The sequence below is a fragment of the Seriola aureovittata genome, chromosome 8, assembly GCF_021018895.1.
Source record: "Seriola aureovittata isolate HTS-2021-v1 ecotype China chromosome 8, ASM2101889v1, whole genome shotgun sequence".
NCBI lineage: Eukaryota > Metazoa > Chordata > Actinopteri > Carangiformes > Carangidae > Seriola > Seriola aureovittata.
In genome coordinates, this window is record NC_079371.1 from 2,724,352 (window position 1) to 2,750,052 (window position 25,701).

A 25,701-nucleotide genomic window follows, 5' to 3' on the forward strand; every position below is an offset into this window, starting at 1 on the left:
CAGCAGGTTATCATGGTACCCATAGTTACGTTTTGTTGCTAGGCGACATCTAGTGGTCGTAGTGAAAAGTGTTGGTGACGTAGTATGAAGAGTCCATGTCAGGAGGAGGTTTGTGGTGGATGGACGAAGGTGACACAGGAGAGCGGTGTTCGAGTCCCATGTGTTTTTGTTGTTTCTATTATCCATGACGTTGACCACGTTGTTATTATTGTAACCATGACGACAAAGATCTTCTAATGTTGAGGATTTTGGATGGAGGCGAGGCAAGTTTACTTTTACACCATCCGTCTACAACAAAGCAAAATACAGGAAACATAAGAAAACAACCTGTTAATATAATATAACGGAATAAAAGAAATGTAATAGGAGATTAAAACATTTTCTTTTTGTAGCTCAAGTTTTTAATTACAAGAAAAATTACAGTTGAAATATTTACTTCATATTTTCTCTTAGATAAAAAAACAAAACAAAAAATGAGAACAAACTAAATGGAAACATAAGCAGAATCTATTGATAAGGAATAGTCCTTCTGATCATAGATTTGAAAGAAGCATTCCTCAGGAATCAGGCTAGTGGCAGAAATTATGCTTGAAGGGTCAATAAATTCTGCAAAAGCGAATGTTTAATATTCTGTAACCACTGGTGTCTCCTAATAAACACTCTGAGATTCTGCATCAGCTCCCCAATACTTTTGAAATATTGAAATATTTTGCTTGCGTCCTCACCTCAGTGTACGTTTGTCCTCTCACATCTTTCTCATTGACTTTTCAAGTGCAGTCTCTAAAATTGGCTTTGCTCTCTCCCTGCACACAGAGCGCAGAGAAATCATCAGCGTGTTGTTCATTTAACACTTTCAGGTTGAACATTACAAACTGTTTTTCTAACACTTCACTCTCCGCTGGTGTTGACATTGTCCGTTTGTGTCTTTTTCTCTGCTGTGCAGATTTTAATCTCGTTCAGTGTCAATTCTTCCTTTGAACGCATGAGACTGTAACGAGATGAGGGTCGTTGAAGACATTAAGTGTGAAGTGAATGATATGATGATCAGCTGAATATATTCCTCTGCTGTTTGTCTGAAGACACTGTCCCATAATTTCTAATGGTTTAATAATGATTCTAATCTGCTTCCAATGCAAGACAATTAGTCTTAAAGGGAATTTGCTCTGAATCGACTTCACTGTTGTTTATGTTCCTGGGCTTTTTTTTTTCCATCGATCCCCAAAATGATTTTTGGTCTGTTTTAATTAATGCGACCTGTTTTTCATGCGACCTGCTGTTTGTGAGTGAGTCCCTGACGTCGTCTGATTGTGTCGGTGGCTTTGATCGTCGCTGTTTGTCGCATCGATTGTTTCTGTTCTGCAAACTGCACTGAAACTCAAATATCAATGTGGTGCATTGTAGCACAATGTGATGTCTGCTGAGACAAAAATCACTGAGGAGCACACACACACACACACACACACACACACACACACACTCGTGTCTTCATGACTTCTAAGGACATTACATTGACTTACATTGATTTCCTGGAGACAATCTCTGACTTTAATCTTAACTAATACCTACCTAACCCTAGCCTTCAAACATGTCTTCACCTTAAACTGTAATGATTTATATCATGGGGACTTGCTTTTTGTCCCCATAACAAGACAAGTCCCCATAATATGACTACGGAAAAGTCCCCACAACATGACTAATACCTGCAACACACACACACACCTATATGGGTGGTTTATCAGGACCAGTTCAAAGCCTGGTCTGTGGGGACCTGCCTTCCCTGGCGTCCTAGAGAGAGATAAGAAATATTAAAAGTGGTCCTCATAACACCATCACAGCACCACTATTCAGAATTAAATTCTAGTAAAAGAGTTTTGAAGTCCTAGTCTAAAGCAGTGATTCCCAACCTGTGGGCCAGGGCCCACTGGTGGGCGGCAAAGGTACCGCAGGCAGGCCGACAAATCATTTGCAAAAAAGTACAATTTGGCCAAAATCTCCAGTGATTGTATGATACAATACGTTTTAAATTAACAATGGATTTAAAAGAAAAGAAAAGATGCATAATATGAAAGTAGTCTCTCATAGTCACACATCCACTGAGAGTTTCCACCAACTCTTCAGTTCTACGGAGCTTTTTAGCCTCTTTTGGTTGATTTGGTTTTGCAGCAGTTTCCAGTGATAAGATGTCGGATTTTGTGTTTTCATGGTTTTGTATGAGCAGAATTTTCATTCGCCTCGTGTCCTTCATTTTTCCTTCATTGTGATAATAAAAAGGTTTTATAATGAACTTGTGTGTTTTGTGTGTTCACGGGTTTTACCAGCTGCACTGTTCATATTTGTTTTATCATCTTTCTGTTTTTAGTTTTTGCTTTTTAATAATTTGTGCAGATCAACCGAACCTAAAATGACAAGTCGACTTTCACCTCATTCCTGAGTTTAAACCACAAAAATGAACGGGGAGCAAGTGAGACTCTGCAGCTTCCCTGCTTTGTGAAACTAAATTCTTTTCCTCCCAACGTCAATATCCCATTGAAGGGGTTACACACATACACTTACACACACACACACTTACACACACACACACTTACACACACAATATATAGTGTACATGCACAGAAACCCAATCCACATGAAACAAACACACAGACACGACAAACACATGTTCACTAAAATGACCACGTTGATTTAAGATAGAAATGTGGACACCATGTTTCATCTCGCCTCACATTCAAACTGACAAATTACAGAACACACTGTGACATCACACAAACACACACATATACATATAAACCCACACAGTGTGCGGGGTGGGGTGAGGCAGGGGAGGGGGAAGGGGAGGGTCACACATTAATATCCAAACAACAGAGACACGAGAATAAACATCATCAGAGTTTCAGAGGCTTCATAAGAGTCGCGTGTGTGTGTTTGTGTGTTTGTGTGTGTGTGTGAGAAAGCGTAGCCTCTGGCAACAACTGGACACACTGAGCATCCTACTGCTATATTCCCTGATATGTGTGTGTGTGTGTGTGTGTGTGTGTGTGTGTGTGTGTGTGTGTACACCTGTAATCACAGCCTCCACTAGGGATCTGGACTGACAGTTGAGCCTCCCAGCAGCAGCATCAGTCTCACGAAACACTGAGAATGATGGAAGCCAACATGTTGAACGCCCACAGACACACACACACACACACATAAACTGACAGGCGCACAAACACTTTCACATATTATTGATGAATTTCAGTTACAGATATATAAAATTCAGCTCTGTCATGTTTCCCCACATCAACACGTCAGAGCTTCAGAGAAACAGAAACAGATGTTTGCTCCTGGAATGGACAAAGCAGTTTCTCAACTCATCTATTACTTCTCCACTGTTGATAAAATCAATCAACTGTCAATAAATCGGAGAGCGATCATAAGATCCAGTCGTGTTGCTTCCATCCGGTAAAACTGAAATCACATTCAAAATATTAAAAATCCTGAATAACACTTATCACAATCTTCACTGATGTATAGTATTTACTAAACAGTGGGGAAATAATCTAAAGAGGTCAAAGAGAAGATGTAGTTAAAAGGGAACCAGAGTTTTGTGCAGCTGTCTTGATATTTATCTTTATATTATATATATATGTTTATATTTGTCTCATCAGGTGCAGAGACCTGAGTTCAGGCTGCAGGGGGAGGAGCTGTCCATGGTGCTGAACCCTCTGATTTAACATCAGCAATAATGACCAGTAGGAAAATGAGATTAAAGATAAAAATTAAACTTTTAATGTTTTAAGAAGAGAATAAAAAGATGAAAATTGTTTTTTTTTTTTTTTGGTGTGTTTTTGATTCAGTTGAAGAAACAGAATAAAATCAGTTTGATGTTGTCCAGGAAAAGGAAATACTAAAAGAAGTGTTTCCATGGACACAACATGTCCGTAGAACTGTAGTGGTAAGTAAGAGGTCTGCAGCGGTTTGAGTCAACCTTAAAGGAAAAGCTCCTCCTCAGATCTCCTTCCACAGTCGCCATGTTTAGCTCAGTGCAGAAGATATTTTATTAAAAACGATTTTTCCTTCCTCTCTTTTCTCTCTGCATCATCTCCCAGTTTTTTAAATTCCTCTGGATGCTTTTTAAAACCTCACGGAAAATGGAAAATATTTAGATGTCTAGACCAGTTAAATCCAGGGGAAAAAAAAGCCTGGAATTGATATTTCATTATCTGCTTTTATACAGTTGTCAATGATTAGAAGAAAAGGACATAAAGAATAAAAAGGACCAAGAGATAAAAACAATCCAACCGCGTTATTAAAGCTTTAAAGTCTCTCCTAACTCTCTTTAACACACACAATCTTGATTAGAAAAAAAATAATAATAATAAAACAAAGCTCCCTGGTAGCAGCTTCTAATAGAGCTGTCTGCTGTGAAATACCCTTTGGCATCGTTCTTCCTCAGACTGAGCGTTTCTCTCTCCGTTTGTCAATTCAGTGCAATTATTCAGTTCAAATAATGCTTATTATCAGCCATTAGAGTGAGGAACAGCGCCGCCAACGCATCAAGGATAAACATTTTTTATTTGACTGATCACTTTCCTCCTGTGTAGCTTTGAGTGTGTGTGTGTGTGTGTGTGTGTGTGTGTGTGTGTGTGTGTGTGTGTGTGTGTGTGTGTGTGTGCGTCAGACAGATCTGGATGCACCAGTGTCAGTTTGTGGAGGTTAATGGAGTTATTGTAGAGATATGGCTGTAAAACAAACAAACTTAATCTGCTTTTACGTCTTCCAAATAACACACACACACACACACACACACACACACACACACACACACAGAATATTTAACAAACAACCTTTTGACTAGTTTTTTTAAAAAAGGTCCAACCAAGCCATGGCCGCCTATTATTGTAACCATGGTGACGAAGGTCCCGTACGCTGCTGTTGGTACAGTCTGTTGTTGTTGGCACGACGCCGTCACAGGTGTCTGAAGTCTGAGGGTGTAAATGTATCCGCGGCACAGCGCGTTCAGAAATCACACAGTCGAATGGAAAAACTAGAGTACAATGCTTTTTGCTAACAATCCCACAATGCAGCACGTGTAGTGCAGGTGAGACCAAGACAGTGATTTCACACACAGTCTCACAACTTTGTCCTTACCCTCCATTACTGGCCCCGATTTTCCAAGAAGACCTCGCTCCCCAAAGTCGGTTTGAAGTCACATTTCAAGTCTTTTCCAGAAACTTCACACTTTAGAAAAAACAAAAAAAATGCTTCAGTTTGTAAAATGTCCTCGTTTCCCTTAAAGTCCCCACTTTCCTAAAATACCCTTACTCTCTGTAAGTGTTCTCATTCTCATTCAAGTCTGCAACTCATCACCGGTCCTCACAGAGGACACACTGTACAAGTACACACTCAAGTATAATCTCACCTTCATTTGTAATGCATGCAATCCATTTTCTTTGAAGTCAGATACAGATACACTTTCCTCTCCACCTCATCTGCTTTGAACATGTGGGACATTTGTGTGTGCCCCCACCCCCACCCCCACCCCCACCCCCCCGCTCTCAGCCTCCTCCCACCTCTACATATTCAACTGTAATTCATTTCAAGACGGTCTCAAACATATTCGGCAGATAAGTGAAGAAAGGAGGCGCGCTATCGCTGCTATCTGGGCTGGAACAGAGGCAGACTGTTAACAAAACAAAGCAATTTCCCAGCACAAAGGCAGAGAGAAAGCAATCTATCATCGGCCCATGAGAGCCAGGCAGAGAGGGAGGCAGAGAGGGAGGCAGAGAGGGAGGCAGAGCTGGGGCTTGAAAATGGGCAGAAATCCCTCGTTTGTGGCTTTACTCTGCTGCAGCAAGATGGTAAAAAAAAAGTGTGAGGGGCAGATTTAAACACTGTCTGTCAGTATGAAGACTTCTTGGCAGGCCGCTGCTTCCTGCTAGCCGATATCTGGTGGCGAAGTTACAGGCAGAGGCCAGAGGAGTCATTAATAACCGTTTCACTTGTGTTTGTACGTCGAGGCTCCTGCTCGAAGAGGCTGATCGGGATCTTTTTCGCAGCTCCTGAATCGATGTCACAAACACCCTCTGAGAATATTTAAAGCGTCATTAGATGATATTTTTCCTGCCCCGTTGTACGAAATGACCACAATATATTATAGCTGCAGGGGCTGATGGGGTTGTTGTTCAGTACCAATGACTCAGCAGTTGCTTTTGCCAGCTGCTGAGATTTCTGCCTTTTATTCTCTGTAATCTGAAGACTGTGGTTTTAGACTGAGGTCGGTTTTTATTAATTAAATAGTGTTATTGTTCTACTGTCATCCAAATACTCTTTAATGACATCTACCTCTTATTCTTCTAAAAGGTTCAAGTACAGTACATTGTTTTGGACAACAGTGTCATGTGATTGCATTGACTAGTGACTTAGCATTTTAATATGAAACAGAATATTAAAACTACGTGTTAAAGCAGATACAAATAGAAAGTCACCGACATTTATATTTATCAATATCAGAGAGTATGAAAAACAGGTGCAATAACTGAACATTGTTGCTCTAAAGATCGTGGGTTATTATTATAATTATCATTTTTATCATAATTTATTTTTATTTTACACAGATCCAAGGTCAGTTCTTTGTTCTTTATATTCCATCACTCCAAACATTAATTCATCAGGCAAGATCCACAATCAGCAATAAATGGTGAATACTACATCACTTACTACTAATACAACTATACAATCACTTTGCTCCTGTCATAATTACTACAACCACTAGATGTCGCCTAGCAACAAAATGTGAGTTTGGATCGTAATCACCTGCTGCACAGACGACCTGTAGGCTCTTGCAGAGATAACCGTGAAGTTAGCACGCTAATCAGCTAGTCATGTCTTGTAATACCACTCTGCTAATGCTAACGCTGGCTATGTAGCAATAGCAAAAAACTTACATATGGCACCTTTAAGGGGCCCGATACGGTCCAGTCCATCCAAAATGTGATGGTGATCTATGATGGACCTTTCACAACACTGTCCCATAGACTCGAGCAGCTACTGCACATGGACACGGGGAGTATAAAACCCTTCAGAGGATGAAAGAAAAACTTGATCCTTCCTTTCAGACAGGAGCTCACAGACCTGCTGTTTGTGTTCATGTATGAAGTGTCAAGCTGTGTATGTTGACATGTGTTCAACACACACACCAACAAACTCATTCCCCTCTCCTTTTCCAGTTCAGTTTTAGTTCCAGTTCCTGGACTGTCAGGGCTGTTAAACAGAAACACTTGCTGAGGTTTACAATATGCAAAACTGCAGAGAAACTTTCAATCCCCAGAAAGAGATTTCCATATTTAGATTCCACGGTAACTTTAAAATAATTGGCGATATATATCAATCTGTCTCCGTCTGTAGATCTAACCTACGTAGAATCTCTTTCTCCTCTTCCTCTCTGACTGTCGACAGGAGCGGTGCCCGTCTGCATTCAGCACTTATCGGCATTACTCAGAAGCTCCAGCAAATACAGATAAAGTGAACTTTGTTGATCCCTGAGGGAGAATTTGGGTCATTATGGCAGCGAAGAATAGAGGAGGAGGATGATGGAGAGCAAAGAGGAAAAATAGATACTAAAAAATAAATTAAAGATAGTGAATCTGTGAGGGAGATAAAACTGTTTCTCCACAATCGCTGAAATTGAATCTGCGCCGTGCGCCGCCGTTCATGTATGGACGCCTGCCGTTTATGGAGTTACAAATTTTGCAATGTCTCCGGTGATTCGATGACGTATAAGTGCACTTAGAGGTCTGTTATATTGAGCCGCAGTGTGTGAAGGCTTCATTTCCTGCTTTACCTTCACTGGGAAATACAATGGATGTAGGCTGTTGAGGCGGCGCAGAGGGAAACGATGGCTCATAGGGAAACTGGTTACACTCCGACGCAGGGTCTAATTTCTCTCCATCTGTCACTCTCTCTCTCTCACTATGCTTTCCTGTGTATTTCTCTTTATTTTCCTCCATTTCATGCGTTTTCTTTTTCATCTCTTTCCCCTGCTCCTTCCTGCACACACACACACACACACACACACACACACACACACACACAATAAACGGCCTCTCGGCTGCACTGCACACGTACAGAAACACTCCCCACTGGCCCATTCGTATAGGACATGAGTTAGATGTTGAGCCACAGAGAGAGAGGGAGGGGGGGGGGGGGGGGGGGGAGGATGAGGGAGGGAGTAGAGGAGCACAGGGACATCAGCCAAGTGTGACAGTGGAGTCGTATTTCTTTCCCTGGCCGTCCGCTGTGGACGCTGAGCTGAATACTGAGCGCGCCCACTGCAGAGCCCGAGGACAGACTCAGCCTCCAGACTAGCTGGAGCTACAGCGCCGGAGCCGGCCCGAGGACCAGATCAACTGCAGAGTCGAGCTGAGGAAACCTGATCGGCTCCACATCAGCTGCAGACACCGCCTGGAGGCCGGTTCAGAAGGTGGAGGACTGGGGGTAAAAAAAATAAATAAATAGTCTTACCGATCAAAAAATGGTCTTAACTTCAGAACAAAACCAGGTAAACTGACCAATACTTTGCAAAAGACAGTATTCAAATACTAGCTGAGGCGCTGTTATCTGTTTCTATGACAACAATCCTCTCCATCTCCACCTGACCTGCAATTTGTTTTTTCAAGATTTTGCAGAGAGGCGGGAAACAAGACGTGCTGAGCTTGAAGTAGCGGCTTCGTGTGACGGCGTTCAGCATCACAGCAGGTGAGAAACAGTAGAAACCAAGTCAAGATGGATCCTGAAGTCGAGATTTTATCAGAGGCGTCGGTTTCAGCTCAGGTGCGTCGGTCAGGTGCTTTATTCAGTGAGGAGATCCAGTGAAGAAGATCCAACAGTTCCAGTCGATGTTGAGCCTCACAGATTGATTTTAACCAGAACAAAGATGACTCTGGGAAATCCCATATGAAGACAACTGCCTTAAGTTTAAAAGGTTTGTTTTCACATTCATGTAAACGTGATGCATCAAGTTGTCGTGTTTCTCTGAACTAGAATAATAAATAAATGGAGAAACTTGCATTACAAGACATTGAAATGACTGAAGAGAGAATGACAAGATGGAAAAAAATAAAGTCATATCAATGTGACGATGGCAGAAACAGCAGCAACATGTCACACAACACCGTAACAAGATCACATTTGTATTTGAAGAAACAACCAGCTTCATATTCATATTGACAGTCGACAGAAGAGCGCGGCCTCCTGCAGTCTCAGTCCGACTTTACCAACCGCCATTCACCCGCTGCATCATTTTATCTTAATTAGAGCACAAAGAAAACCTTATTAAGACGAACTATAATGGAGCTTTAGGAAGATAAACTTGTTTTGCGAGACATTGATATCACTGCTGTGGGTAAAAGGAAAAAAAAAATCCTTCATTAAATGTGCAGATAATCTACAGACGTATTCCTGATAACAGCTGTAAGTTCTCATCGCGTCTCTGTGCGATCTGAATAAACAACTAGAGGATGTAATTCAGGCAAATACACAGCGCTGCAACGTTACTGCACAACGATTTACGCCACTGGTTATTGATTCTCTCTGGTCCACGACGTCCAGATCAAAACCGCTTAGAAAGTAAATAAAAGAACTGATGTTTTTGTATGAAAGGAAGTCAGAAAATAGTCCAGATAATTTCCCCCCCTCACTTCCAAATAATCACTACAATTGGCAACAGCAGCCCCCCCAGAACCGTGATGCCCACACTCACAGATGCTCCCTAATGGAACTGGCAGAATTTCTTACTGGACATCGACCCTACGGCAAGCGACCGGGTCCAAAAGTGCAGTTTTCCAAAGAAGATGAAGCTGCATTATTTCAGGAGCGTGCACACAGATTATTGGATGGCATGAATGGCAACACAGATGTTACAGATTATCTTAAACACAAAAGGTCAGAGGTCATGATCACACAGAGAGCAGCCTGTAGTTGCACAGGGACGCTTCAGCAGCCAGACGGGGAACGGGACGTGGTCCCTGTAACTGTCCTGGAAACCCGGAGTGAAAGGTAGGAGGTTGGAAAATGCACCATGTTAATTCTGAGAAAGGAGGCTGGTGTCTATCGCTGCAATCCAGCCAGATGTGCACAAGTATTACATTTACTGTCACATATCAGAAACAAAAATACTCTTTCTTTTTTTAGCCTCGTTAGCACCTTGCTTCTGAGATATCTCCACAACCGCTGGATGGATGGTCGTTGAAATTCGTAGAGACTGCACCTGAGCAAATGTATTGCGAAGGATTCATTTCTGCGACGGCTGTTGATGGACCGAGAAACTGTTTCTAAACTCTAAATCTAAGAAGAAATAAAAAGTAGAAGAAGAAGAAATCTAAGAAAAAAAGAAACTGGCTCAGCTGCAAAGAAGTAAAAGTGATTATCTGAATGTCTCATTAATGAGGAGAGTGCAGCACATTAATACACTCAGCAGAAACATCTCTTCCATTTGCTGAAGTGTTGACTGGGTAAATACCATCAGGACCGCTAAAGTTCACTGGATTAACGGCTTGTTCATTCACGAACCACGCTGCTTCCAAACCTTATCGCTGAGAGGGATCAAGACTCGCTGCCAGCTTAATTGTGGAGGGAGGAGTGTTATCTGCATGAAAAAAAAAAAAACAATCTACCACGGTTATATACAAAGTTAATTAAAAACTATCCCCCCCTCTTTGTTCGGCGGCGGAAATCTTAATCTCTAAATATGAAAAAAATAAATAAACGCTGCCAATTTTCTTTGCACGGAACAGCGGCTGAGTCTGCACCACGTAAGCCCCCTCCGCCCTCCAATAATGATGTGGGCTCCGATCGCTTCGCTTGCTAATTGCAGGGCTGGTGCCCCGCCCACCCTTTGTGATGCGTAACTTTCTGCATAATTAATAGCAGGGCTTTAACAGTAATAGAATAGCCCGCAGGCTCAGACGCAGCCCTGACACACACCATTAAAATGCAAATCGAGCTCAGTGATATAAAAAACTGAGATCTAAGCCAGCGTGGAGACTGAGAGAGATGAAGACTGAATCACACCAAGCTGCCCCCCCCCCCACCACCACCAGCACCAGCACCACCCCCTCCCTCCGGACGGAGCTGCTGTCCTCTCTCGCTGTGGTCAGGGCAGAGCGATCTATCTCTCAGAGTTATATCAATGAAATCAGCAAAGGAGCAATAAGTCTCAGTGTTTCGCCACGGTCTGTTCAATAAGCTGATGTTGCCATGCAACAAAAACCAAATCAGCCAGTGAGGAGCAGAGGGGGTTAGCAAGGAGGATGATGGGAAATGTTGCACCGGGGGCCAGAAGCAACATGAGCTGATGCTAAAACCTGATTTGTTTTTACTTTCTGAGATTAGATTCACTCTGGGTTTCATTGTTCTCACTAAATAATTTAATGTCTTTTAATCGAGCAGCAGATTGTTCTCTCCTGGCTTCATGTGCGCCACACACACACAGACACACACACACAGACACACACACAGACACACACACACACAGACACAGACACACACACACACACACACACACACACAGACACACACACACACACAGATATAATATGTGAATCCATAGAGAGGAAAGGCAAGTTTATTTGCATATTACATTTTATACATAAAAGCAATTATAGGTGCAGTTTGAGTGTTTGTTGTTGTTCTTGTTGTTGTTGTTGTCGTTGTTGTTGTTGTTGTTGTTGTTGTGGGTGTTTACCTGGAGAATACTTCCTGCAGTTTCCCCTTTGGGATTGACAAGCTGTTGTTTTTAACATGTTTGAATGTGTTAGTCATGTGATACGTTGTGATATCAAGGTCAGATTTTACATTAAATATATTCATAAAGAAATAAAGCACATGGTTTAATTAGTAAGGAAATTAAAAATGATTAAAACCTGGGAAACAACAGGATGAGAGCACAGATCTTTATTGTACTTTGTCTTGTTCAAAAAAAATTAAATCAAACAGTGAGAGAAAAAAGGGGAGATAAAAAAGTGAGATACCTGAAAGACGCTGAGCAGCTAAAGTTAAGTGGTGATGAGGGAGGAGCGAGCGGACTTCTCCTGCAAGAACTGGACATTAAAGTCACGACCTCTGACCTGGAGGCCGCACATACACGTGTCATTTTGTTCCCCATGAACAATTACCTGAGAGACGTAGCAGCTTTTAGGTTTGGTCCTCAACTATTGAGAGAAGCAGGAAGAATTTTTTTAACTAGTATTTTTAAAGCCAGTGGAAACATCCGAGAGTTGAGAGTGAAGCTCTCTGATTCTCTGTCTTTGTTCGATATCCTGAACGAGCTCAGGCTGCCGGAGGGTTTCTGCACAGTCTGGACATGAATCCTCTTCTTCTTTCTTTGGTTTTAAAGTTGCACTAATCGATAGTTTTTATGCATCAAACCAAAACCTATAAAACCATCCAGTCTTACAAACTTGACTTGGTTTTTAATGGAGCGTTTTATTGTGACAGTGTCTGTATCTGAGTCCAGACAGAACATGAACCAAGACTTTGAATAGGTTATTAATAGGTAAATAGTTGAATGGGGGGTTAAAGGTGGGTGAAGGGTGAGGGTGGAGGCAGGCTGGTTGTCGGGGGAGGAGAGGAGTCTGGCAGATGAGAAGGGAGCGTGAAGGAGGGAAAACACAAGCTGATGCCACTGACATGAACATTTTAGCCTCTTTTGGCGCCTGGTTTTGGTCCGACGGCACGTGGATGAGTCACAGTGTTTCCTGGTGAACACGCCGTCCAATACTTGATGTGCACCGACAACAGAGAGCTGGTGGAGACCGAAGCACAACTTATCGTTACTAAAACTAAACTAAAATACGCACACGACCAATTAATGCGATCAAACCAAACGCACCTGCAGCACAGAGGAGGACCTTCATACATATATATAAATCAGTCATGTGTTTTGCTCGTGGCTCATTTCTCTCTTCGTTTTCATCTCTGTAATTTGTTTTCCCAGCTTCTGATCACCTCCACGACTCTTTTAAACGCGAGCGAGAAAACAAAGAGGCCGGTGAAGCTTCTCGCAGCAGGCGACAGGAACACAGACATGACAAGCTTTCACCGGAGAGACTCGTGCAGTCGTGACTGCAGATCCGCAGAGATGTCGGTGGGAAGCCTGTACAGCACAGCAGGAGCTGATTCATCAGTCAGATTGGGTTTGCCTTTAAAAAAAAAAAAAAGCGAGGGAGTGCATTAGCCTGACTCACAACACGAGTGCGTCATGTCGTTCGTCGTGAAGCGGTTGGTTGAAACATGACGGATGGAAAGGAGCAGAACTAATGAAGGCGACTTTTGATATGACGTCCACACAAGCCGCACCAAGTGGAACCGTTCACAAACACCACCGAGTGAGAGAAGCCGAATACACTGATTAATGACACAACAATCAATTAACTCTACATCGTCGCTGTTTGTCCTGTTTGGTTACAGGCGCTTCGAGACGATCAGACGCCGGAGAAGCAACTTTGAAATGCAAACGAGGGACCTCAGAGGAGAAACAAAGCCCTTCGGAAAACACTGAGCGCGTGTCAAAACGCACCCGACGCCTCTGCCGGTCGTGTGAGCCGCAGCGTCAACCGCCGTTACGCTCGCTGTGGCTACAGTTAGCTCATTATTAATGGGCCCTCGCTCCACGAGGGTGCGAGGAGCAGATGGCAAACTCTCAGTAGATCATGAGTGCACAGGGTAAGCATCGATGCTCGGTGTGCAAGGAGGAGGAGGAGAAGTAAAGAGGGTCCGCCTGGCTGCTTCGAGGGATTCCAAACGTGATGTCACTGCTAATCCCATCAGGAAAACACAGCTAAATCGGCGGCCGCCGGGCCACAGTCACGCAGATTGGCCGTGGCAGCAGCCGTGGATGGGATAGGCCTATAAATAGGACAGCAGAGCAGCAGCCTCTGGTGCTGTCAGCGGGGGGGGGGGGGGGGGGGGACTGGGTGGCAGACGACTCTCCTCCGACAGGGGTGGTCACAGAGGAGAGGAGAGGGAAAAGGATTCCCCCCTTGTGATTCAATGCCAAAACACTCGTCCCCAATGTCATGCGCTCACTGTGACACAGTCGGGGCAGAGCGGCCGCGAGGCACAGCGGCGGCCGGCGTGCTGGTTGGCTGTGACTCTGCAGCGCCGCCCGAGCGCCGAGCCGCGTGTCAGGAGATAAGATTATATTAGGTGTTACACTTCATACATCACAATACTTGGGCTGCTAGTGTACAGTCAGTCCTCTGGCTCGCTGCAGGCTGCGGAGGTGAGAGCAGCTCAGGTCGGTATCACCACAGCTGAAGTCACTGAGCTGGGAGGTGATGCAGGAAACGCTCTGTGCTTTCATTCTGCATCTGCCCCGCGTACATACCGGAGTTAAGGTCTCCTTCAAGGTGTCATTTCAGCTGTATACAGGGAGAGGCATGACCACTGCAGGAGAGGTGGAGCCAGCAGAACAGTGGAAAAACAACAACATAATCCTAAAATTGTTATAATCCTGTCAGCAGCAAGAGGTGCACTGGTTCAAGTCTCTACAAAACACATGTTTACATTCAAGGGAGGAAGCCTCAGTTTGCTTCTCATCTCACCCAACATAACCCTGATCTTTCCAAATGTACCTGAACCAAACCTCAGATCAGAAAAGAACGGGGCCAGGCCTCGAAGCAGGGATGTCACTCACTGACTGACTGAGTGAGTGAGTGATCGTAGTTCCACCATTGTTCAGCCCAATGTCACATGACATGAGTTGGAGTTTGATAACGAGCGGTTTCTATAATCGGGGCGTTGCCGTGACGCCAACATGGAGCATTTGAAGCGAAGCGAGCTGAGGCCGCCTCTCGACGAGGTCTCAGTTCCGTCCCCTTAACCCGCACATCGTGAACACACGGCGCGCTAAGGTTCACTTCAACTTTTGCCGTTGTATTTCACACGCTGTTGCACTGGGACGCTCGAACAAACGTATCGGTGGAACCACCGTCAGCTGTTGAACTGAGCTGAAACCCAGTACTTACATTTAACAGCGTAATCCTCAGACTCTGTCGGTGATGTTTGCTTTCTCTTGGACAGGAAACGAAGGACGCGTTCGAAGGAGCCGTCGACAAGCGACAGTGTAGTCGCGCCGCTGTGACGCAGTCCGTCTTCAGAAAAGGCTCCTATATGTCATTCTGACGGGCAACGGACCAACAAAGTATAAAGTTATTTAAACCCTCGTTAGACAGTGAGATGTGACAGTAAGAAGTCAAACAGAAGTTGTGGAGTAGATTGATTCTCTGGTTTCAGATCGGCTGAAAGGTAAATTTCTTTAAATCAAGCTGCTGACATGTTTTTCCCGCAGACACTGACAGCTCCTTCTGGTTTGGCTGTTGCTGTCAGACTCTGCATACTTCCCTGAAGTGAGCACAAAATCAAACAGTTGATGAGGAAATGAGAAGTGTGGGCTAACTAGCTGCTCCGCAAAGCCGCCGCCGCCGCAGCTGAGTGACGGCGCCGAATCCTCAGTGTGTTTAAGAACTTGCGTCAAGTAGTGTGATCCAGCGGGCGGATTATGCAGATCCAGAAACATTCATCACAAAGCTGAGAAGAAGAAGAAGAAGAAGAAAAAAAACAAAACAGACCTCCTGTGACAGAGAGTGTCTGCAGGGGCTTTAACAGGAGTCACAGTCATGTGTTTTCTCATGACTGCAGTCATACATGACTAAGTTGCTGAATGGATTACGCACATGCAGGCACATGTGATTGAAGAAGTGGAGTCGAGGATCTCACACACACGCACGCACACACACACACACACACACACACACACACACACACACACACACAGAGGTGTTCATGCCAGAAAGGGATTATGTTCTTTGGCTGAGAAATCTCCCCTGACGGAGTAGCACAGTGCTGTCAGCTTCACAGAGTACAACAACTCTACAGGAAGGTCTAATACAGAAACGTATCAGTAACTCACACCGCTATGATAGACGTTGTCATGTCTTAATGCACACACCCGCCGCGCCTCTGCTCCCGCATCAACCTGCACCGAGTGGAAATGTTTAGAAAAAGTAGACTTATGTTCTGAGTCGTCACGACACACAGGACACGACATGAAACCCGGCTGGTTCACGTGTTTATTTAGGGGTTGTGACTGTTGGGATTAACGTAAAACAGATGCAACGACAGAGGAAACTAAATTTATGACTTTTACAGTAAGTTCAAACCAGCAGAAAAAGTGCACAGGATGTAGAAACTCATTCATATATCAGGCTGCAAGTAGACGACAGAGTTGAACGACTGTTTTCTTTTCTTTTACGCAGCAGGTCATTAGAAGACGTAGTGAAACGAGGACGAGCTGAATTCAAACCGGAGGCACACACTTTCTGTAAATCTGCGTTTCTGCAGACGTTGCCGGAGGGAATTACCCGAAGTTCCAGAAACAGAAGCAGATTTATTGTGGGACGTCAAGAAACATAAAAACAGAGGAAGAGAAAAGAAGAACAGTGAACAAACCTGAACGTCTGCATGTGAATATAAACACAGAGCTCAGTGGTCGAACTGCGTGTCGTTATATGACCTGATGATAAAAATCTGCTTTACATTATTACTAATGGAGGGAATAAAACATGTAAAAATCAAACACGCTGCATGAGAAGACTCCAGAGTTCATGTTCCTGCACAGCCAGAGTCACCTGCACATTCACCTGCCCTCGACCTGAGAACAGGCCTAATCAGCCAAAACAGGAAACACCTGTGTGGAGCTGCAGTCTGCTCCTTGGTAGATGAAAGTATTCATCCATGTGTATCTGTCACTGCAGGTATTTACAGTAGTTATTCACCTGGCTCGGAGATCAACAGAGAAATGAGTGGAAACGTGCAGCCGGACCGGACTGCAGCAGCTGAAACAGACTCGCTGACGCAGACTTCCTGTGGTGAAAAACAGGCAGGAGAGGAAAAACAAACGAGCTCGCAAACAGTCGGTGTTTCCTGAATGAAGGGTCAGCTGTAACCCTGGCTGAACGCTGGACAGCCTCAGGATTTCACAGGTCAAAGGTCAGTCAGAACGGAGTTAATCCACGACCAGAAGTGAATATGTCTCGCCCTGCTCCTCGGCGACATGAATGGAGAGATAAAATCCGCTCTGACAGCAGCTTTGAGTGAAGGCATGTTGGTTTATACAGATCACACGGTGTTTAGTGATTCCACTTCTTCACTGCATGAGAATGTGTGTCTGCTTCTCTCTGCCTGATGTACATTAGATCATCTTCACTTTGAGTCATCGTGTAGAATAATCCTGTTCTACCCTATTCAGACATTTACAGACAAAATACACAACTCAGTGTTTGTTTTTTCCCCCAGTGGTGCTCGACAGTTTTGACTTGTGGCTTGTGCTACAAAATAGAGATTAAAAGCAAATATGAAGTTTATTGATTTCAGGTAAACTCCCGGTCTGTCCCAGCTGATTATCAGGTTTTAAAAACATGCAGAAAGACCTCGTGGTTCTACTCACTGCTAACTTTCTGTATAATCACACACTGAAGTTCAACAGAGGAAGCACAGAGATGAAGTTCATCCAAGAAGAAAAGCTAAAATGTCAAATGAATAACTAAATAAATAAAGTCTTGCCACCACTGCTCACGTCTGCTGGTCCTGCAGCAGCAGGGCGCCTGGTCAGAAGCTGCCGCACTGTTTAAAAACATCAGTAATGAAAAGTGACGCAAATAACCGGCTGACCTCTGCAGCTCCGCCCCCCGGTTCAGCCCGCAGCCCTCCTCCGCTGCTGCAGGACGCGCTGATTGGTCAGAAGTGGCAGAATGTTAATGACGTGTAAAAACCAGAGCGGGAAGAGTTTAACAGCAGCTCCGTTCTCCTGTTAATGACGTGATTCGTTATCAGAGTCTTCTCTCTCTCTCGCGTTGGGACATGAGCCACGAGCACAGACGTGATCTCGGATCATCCATCGAACTGCATGAGGAAATATTCTCCGTCGTACTATCAGCGTGGACTTGTATGTAAAGTGATAAACGTTTTGTTGTTGTTGTTTTTGTTGTTCTCGTTATTCTGAGGCTGCGTTGTTAATTTGTTTGCTGGTTTCTAAATATTGCACAACAGATTTAATGAGCTCTGGGCCTCACAGCGTTTTTCTCTCAGGGTTTGTAACTTTTAGAAAAGTTAATAACAAATAAACTTTTATACTCTATTTACTACGTCCACTGGCATGTAATATACTTCTATTTGTTCAATTAGTATTATTATTGTTATTATTAACTTACCTTTGCTATGGAGGTTCTATGAAATTTACAGTAAATTAGGCCACAGGTAAAGGAACAAATGATTCTTTTCTGGTTTTCATGCACAATCTTTTCTAAGGATTTCTTTTAAAGCGCCATATTTTCTTCTTCTTCTGTGTTTTATTTTGAAGTGTTGATCCATAAGAAGATATATTTATGGTTTTAAGAACCAAAAACCATCTAAGTGTAGTTTTACATCTCCTCTCTCAGGCTTCTCTCTGGAGCTCTAGGAACAACAGGTCTGTGAGCCAATCAGAAGAGAGGAGGCTCCGAGACTCTCCTCTGATTGGCTGACTGTTTTCTGAGTGATCCAATAAAGATATTGCAGATTTCAGGTAAAATACAAATCCTGCAACGTTAGGTAAAAACACTAAGAGAAACCAAATCCTGTAAAGGTTTGGATGGTGGGTCCAGGTGGGCGGGGCTTGGTGACTGCTTTGTTGTGACATCACAAAGTTCCAGAAGTCCTGACGGCTGGTTTTAAGGCTCAGTTTCTGAATACAGGCTGTGTGCATTTCTCTGTGGACTGAGGCTTTGATACTTTCACAGTATTAATATAGAAGCTAGAGCTGATCTATAATCACACTACACATGGACACACACCTTTACACTGGAGGAGCTTTAAGAAGCTTTTAAAAACTCACCTGGTTTGTGCACTTTATCCTGTAATGTGTAATTTTATTGTTTTTATATTCTCATCTCCTGTTTTCTAACTGTTTAAATGTTTCCTCTGTACAGCACCTTGTAACCCTGGTTTGAAAAGGTGCTTTATAAATAAATTTTACTTGATATCTTGACATAGAAATACTTTAAACATTTTCACAGTTTTCCCATGAGCTTCATAAGATCTCAGGCGTTATTGATCATCTGTCACAATTTGTATTTTGGTGTAAATTTGTGTCCACGTGCAGAAATAAAATTCTAATATTTTGTTGTTTTAATAATGTCAAATATTTTGAAATTGTTGGCTGTTGTTATGGTAACGTAAAGTAGGTTGGTGGTGCAGAGTGAAATATCTCAACAGTTAGTGGATGGACTGTCATGAAATGATATTTTATTCATGTGTCTCAGGATGAATTGTAATTCAGTGCCGTCATCAGGTAAAAACGTATACCTGCCCAGAGTTTAGTGCTAATTAGCAGATGTTAGCATGCAATATGTGCAGTGCAATAACTAAAATAGTACACATGGTAAAATCAGCAATGCTGATGTCTGTATATTCTTACAGGGAAACACACCGGCGGCGAGCATCAAATGCAAACACCTGCACCTGGTGTTTAATATGTCAACGCACACACTAGAAATATCAGGTCATCTCATGATGATGCATCAACAGCTCGTCCTATTTACTATTCTGATGCATGGAAACTCCTTAGAAAAGCATTTTTTCTCCACAGCTACTGTAAACTCTGGACACTGGTGCATGTTGCACACGCACAGTGACGGACCGGGGGAGGGTCCAATCTCCCTAAAATACATTTAAAATATATAAAAATGTCACCCAGATACTGAAGGCTTAATGTGGCCCAGGTCTAATGCAATTAAAATGAATCCTGCTGACGTCTGTCTCTGCCTTTTTCCTAAAGCTATCTTCTTGCAGATGCAGGCAGATTTGAACGAACACCACATTTGCACGGTGATGTTTCAGATTCCTCTGCGAGACCTCTCGCCGCTGCCGCAGCTCATCGCCATAAAAACAGATGGCTCTCCTGCAGACCAGCATCCCCGCCGCTTTAGCAGACGATCGTAAAATGAGCCACAGTGGATGTGACGCAGTTTCATCACAGCCAAAATATGTTGTCATGTGAACGGCGAAGAGGACGTGGAGCTGAATAACAATACGATACAATGTCAGGCAATGACAGACGCCTCTCCCGGGACCAGTCGTGTGACCCGGGAGACAGAGAGAGAGGATGTGTGTGTGTGTGTGTGTGTGTGTGTGTGCTTATCCAACAGTGGACCGGTGAGCCAACAAGGGACATTTTGGAGGCCCACGATGAGACATGGAAGGAATAAAGCTGCGTCCTCAATATATTCAGCCTGTAACCGTGTTGTCCAGTGTAGCTGAATCAATGGAGACACGGCTCTTAAGCAGAACACAGACGTTTATATTAATATTTTAAAGATCTTTGCCGTTGACCTCGGCGATAAAATCAATGCTTTTGGGTAAGGTCTTATAAATCGCAGTGACTTCTGAGATCTCCCGGGTGGTGGGGGGGGGGCATGGATGGGCCATGACACTGGTGGGGGGGGGGGGTGAATCTGTGCTCTCTGCAGTGACAGCAAAGTGATGTAACAAGTCGGGTCGTTTCATTTCCCCTCAGCTAACGTGATCTTGGGCTGACGGACAGACACACACGCTGCATCACTCACTTTGAACTATAAGCTTCAATATTTTGACACAGAACAATTAAAACAACAAAGTTAAAAAGGTGACCTGTGGACATTTTGTTTTCCATATGCACACGGTCTTCTTCTTTGCTTTCTTTTGCTGGTGTACAGAGTGATGATGTCATTTTGTAGGCCAAGCCTGATGTTTGGCCAATGGGGATTTTTATATTGTCTTTCGGATTATTACAGAAAATAAACAACAGTTTATGATCCTGACAGGTTTTGTTCGTGAGGATCATCTTCATCACTTTATGATGTTTGAAGCCTAAATACAATCAGCAGAAGTAAAAAGCTAATGTTCGGCTATAAATCACCTACACCACAGTCACATGACTTCAGCGTCACCACCACTAAACTTCAACTTGTAGCTTCATTTAGCGCTGACCTCTTCCTCCAAAGACTTTCTCCTTATAAAGTTAGTAACAGTTTGTAAGAGGTGGACTGGTGACAGACTACAACCTCTGTAGTCTCATTTAGACACTTGTTAGCAACCGGCCTTTTTTAACAGACATAAAAAGCTTAAAGAAATCATGACTGGGGTATTTACTGATGTGTTTTATGTTGTAGAATAAAACGTGAAAATGTCTTGAGCTTGTGTTAAACACAGATCTTATTGCAGCCATCTGAGAGAGATGGCTGAAAGAGTCCTATGGAACAAGGTGGTACGATACAATAACATTGTCCAGTGAAGTCAGAACTCAGTCAAAGATTCTGACCATTATTTTTCTAACATCTGTAGTGAGTCCCCCAATTACATGGAAGTGCAATACAAAATTTCTGGAATTTCCTTTTAAGAAATAGTCCAGAAATTAGGTCTTTTGACAGAAATTTCATTTTCTAAATTTTCAGTTTTTAAGTGCAAAGGAACAACTTAAAGGTATCCTCCAGTGTAAAGGTCTGTGTCCATGTGTAGTGTGATTATAGATCAGCTCTAGCTTCTATATTAATACTGTGAAAGTATCAAAGCCTCAGTCCACAGAGAAATGCACACAGCCTGTATTCAGAAACTGAGCCTTAAAACCAGCCGTCAGGACTTCTGGAACTTTGTGATGTCACAACAAAGCAGTCACCAAGCCCCGCCCACCTGGACCCACCGTCCAAACCTTTACAGGAAATGGTTTCTCTTAGTGTTTTTACCTGAAATCTGATATATTTTTATTGGAACACTCAGAAAACAGGGAGCCAATCAGAAGAGAGGCTCAGATGCACTGTTGTTCATAAAGTTGGAATAAAATATTTTTTACCTCTTTGCATGAAATGATTGTGACAAAGTGATTTATTCTTGACGGATAAAGTGTATATCTCCTCAAAACTTTAGTAGTCAATCTCTTCCAAAGTGATTACTGATGCATTTAAATAGGAATAAAAGGAGGATTGTGTCAAAATTATTCCAACTTTATGGGCAACAGTGTATATCTTCTCATGGCTCAACACTTCAAATAAAACACAGAAGAAGAAGAAAATATGGAGCTTTAAGAAATAAAACAAATGTTACTGGTATAACTGTATGTTTACACTGATAAGATGCAGATTTCTGTTGTGTCACATTAGTGAAGGCTCCTCTCTGTCTCATTCTGCTGCTTGTTGCTGCACTCGACTGTGAGCTAACGCGCATCGACGAAACATAACAATCACATCTTACTGAACAAATATGGAGGATGACTCGGAGCGATTCTTTTCAGAGGAGACAAACAGAAGACAGACTCTGCCTCACAGAGGAACTGTAATGCGTTTTGAAGGCTGTGAGTAAGTTGATGGGATCGTCGCAAAGGCACAAAGCTGCTGGAAAGACGCCTGTGAGCAAAACAAAGGCCCCCGGCTCCCGAAGAATCAAAGTTGCCACGCTGTGACAAACCAGAGAGGGAGAAGTCAAAACGAATTCCCGGCGCCGTGATTGACCCTCTCGCTCGCAAAACTTGTCAACTTGGCTATCGTTAATGTTAAGACAACATGGATCAGACATGCCTGGGAAAGGACATATAATCACTCACCGAGGGGAGACGGGAGTATGAAAATATGTAAGAGACGGAGCGAAGACGGTTTGATTTATGACGTTTGATGGAGCTTATCATGGCAGGCAAACAGTGAGGAGACATCAAGTTGACAAAGTAAGATTCAAACTGGGAGTCATCTTAGGGCAGATTGACAGTTAATTCCCATAAGCCCTTTTTGGGAGTTCTGAAAGTTTGGGACTGTGCATGAAATTTCAAAGTGAGCTCCAACATCACTTTAGCACTTTAGATTTGTTTTTTTGTTTTTTCACCAGCTGACCTCTTGTAGCATCAGTCATCACGCCGCTGAAGTGATGAGCTCTGCTGCTCAGCACCAAACACAGAGAGGCTGTTTATCACCGAAAAGCAGAGACATCACAGAAGACTGTGCATGTGCACATCGCAGCTGCACATGAAAATGAATAAATGTATGTTGAGAAAAAAATGGACTCCACATCAAGAATCTGTTGGATGATTGGATGACGATGTCAGGGGGGAAAATCAGTTTCAGTTTCTACAGCGATTCGGGTTCCTTGGTGATGTTGCAGGTTAACGACTCTCCTGATGGGCGGAGTCCAGTCGCCAGGGAGATTCAGCTCACCTGGTCTGGGCCGCTCTATATAAGCTGTTGGCTGTCAGTCCCTCTCTCTCTCTCTCTCTCTCTCCCCTGGCTTCCACCCAGTTTGGTTTTGTTATACTTTGTTTGTCTTCAGACTAATTTCCTTTTTAGTTGTGTCCAATAAACTTATTCCCTCCTCTGTCCAGCCTAAGCCTGGGGAGGTGAAGGGGATGAGGTCAGCTGATGAGGCTGAGACTCATCCCGACAGATAGGATACTACAGAATAAAATAAACCGCAACTTTTAGTCAAGTCAGTTTCATTTATACAGTACAGCCCTGAATCACTAATGTGTCTCGGGAGGCTTCAGTTTACTGATCGATCCCTGGGAAGATAAATAGTTTTATGTGTTGTAGCACAGCAGGTAGAAGGACAAGCAGAATATAAACTTTCAGATCTCTATATTTATTAGTTTAATATAAATTATTTAGTTATTTTTATTTGCATCATGTTATCAATTAGATGGTGATGGTGAATCATATAATTCTCCTCTACAGTCTTTAGATAACAAATCCAGCAGCAGCAGCTTCACCCCCCCCCCCCCCCCCCCCCCGACTCTGTGTTCTGCACATACACAACTTTCCCTCCCCCTTCCCTCCTGATAAGATGTTCCTCGTAATCTCCCCTGGGACCCCCCCCCCCCCGCTCCTGTTGCAGTAATACGTCGGATTGATCAGAGGCCGATCCATACAATTAGCCAGGAGTCAAAGCTTTTTGAGTTAGTGTCCCTCACGTCCAGAACTGCTGACTCAGCGATCCGGCGTCAGGCCTCATCTCCACCGCCGCGCCGCCGCGACCGACCGGGCAGCTCAGTGCTTCAGAAAAAGGTCATCAAGCAACAGAAAGAGAAAATATGTTTCTTAGCCTGGCGATTATTTTAGCAAGTAGAGTTGTGTCTGTGAAGCCAAAGGCCACACACCAAAATAAAAGTGACCTCCAGGCTTGTAAGACTGTGACTTCACACCCAGTTCAGCGGGACTGAACTCTCCAACCTGGTTTCACTTTCATTCTCTGTGGTCGAACATTAGAAGAAGAAGCGTCGGCTTTCATGGTGCTTCAAGGTGCTTTGGACAAAAACGTTTTCACTCAGTTGTGGGGACGGTGTGTTTGGGTCGTGCTGCCTGCAGCACAGAGTGAAAAGCAGGATGATATTGGAGTGTGACGCATTTCATGGATATATCGAGGGAATAGCAAAAAGGCTCAGCTGCATTCGACTTGGTGTGAGAAGTCAAGTGTTTTTTTTTTTTCTTCTTTTCTTTATGTATAATCTCCTTCACGTGCTGTTTCTCCTCCTGTCAGTCAAACACGCAGCAGTCGGACACAATGTGGGTGGAACTGGTGATACAGCTGAAGCTACAGCCAGCAGCTGGTTAGCTTAGCTTAGCTTAGCTGGACACAAAGGCTAGAAACTGGAGAAAACATCTGGCCTGGCTCTGTCGGCCTCTAAATCTCACTAATTAACACATTAGAGCTCGTTTGTTTGAATCCACACAAAACAGAAGCATCAATAAAACATATTGTGGTTTTAGTGGAGTGTGTGTGTGTGTGTGTGTGTGTGTGTGTGTGTGTGTGTGTGTGTGTGTGTGTGAGATTATATTTTTGGTCAGGACTTAAGTAACTTCCTGAAGTCTTGTCTGAGAAGTTTATGTGGAGCCCACTGCTCATAAGAAACTTTATAGAGAAAGTGTTTATCGGTTCATCGCTCAGTACTTTAAGTTCTCGGCTCCGTCTGTGGCTTTGACCGAGCTCATTGGTTCCTTCTGAGCACGGAAATCTTTCTGTTCCTAAAACATCTGGACAAAAAAAAAAAAAAAAAAATCACTCAATCAGAAATGAATTGTTCGTTTGGATCAAGCAGCAACTCCAGGGCTGAAAAATGAAGCCAACGCTGACGTGCTAAAAACTGCAGTTCCTCTAACGACCACTAGAGTCTGACTCCAACAGTGAGTCAGTCCCCATGGACTCCCATGTTGTAGTGAGTATTTCATGTTGGACTGAGTCAAATTAAACTTATATGTTCATGGTGTGGCACAGAGGAATAAGACATGACCAACACACATAATCAATACCTGTTAGTATGATTTATTGTTGTTTTTTGTATTTTTCTCTTTATAGTAAATAAGAAAAACCTCAAATATCATCAGAAAAAAAAGTGAAATACATTTTTGAAGGACGGGAAATTAGATGATAAAAAGGAAAACTGACAAATAGCTGCTCGGCATCTGAAGTTAAAATGTGACTGACCCATCTAATTAAAGTCTTGTGTTATTCAGACCACCGCCAACATCCCTCATCTGCTGCTGCTTTTAAACAATTTGCGGAGCTCTTAGTGTTCGACCGAGCCACTAAAGCTCCGAAACATCACTCACCCAAGCTGCGGCTTGAATTCGGATCTGGGGCTAACGGAGTGAAAGACTTTGAACAAAAAGCACATTT

General features: G+C 43.3%; 1 long non-coding RNA gene across 1 annotated transcript; it reads left to right on the plus strand.

Moving 5' to 3' along the window:
- Window positions 1–8,296: 8,296 nt before the first annotated feature.
- On the plus strand, window positions 8,297–20,020 carry LOC130173211 (uncharacterized). The gene is made up of 4 exons (XR_008828381.1): window positions 8,297–8,539; window positions 8,658–8,736; window positions 15,061–15,181; window positions 16,296–20,020. It is a non-coding gene; the product is annotated as an uncharacterized LOC130173211 (long non-coding RNA).
- Window positions 20,021–25,701: the final 5,681 nt, after the last annotated feature.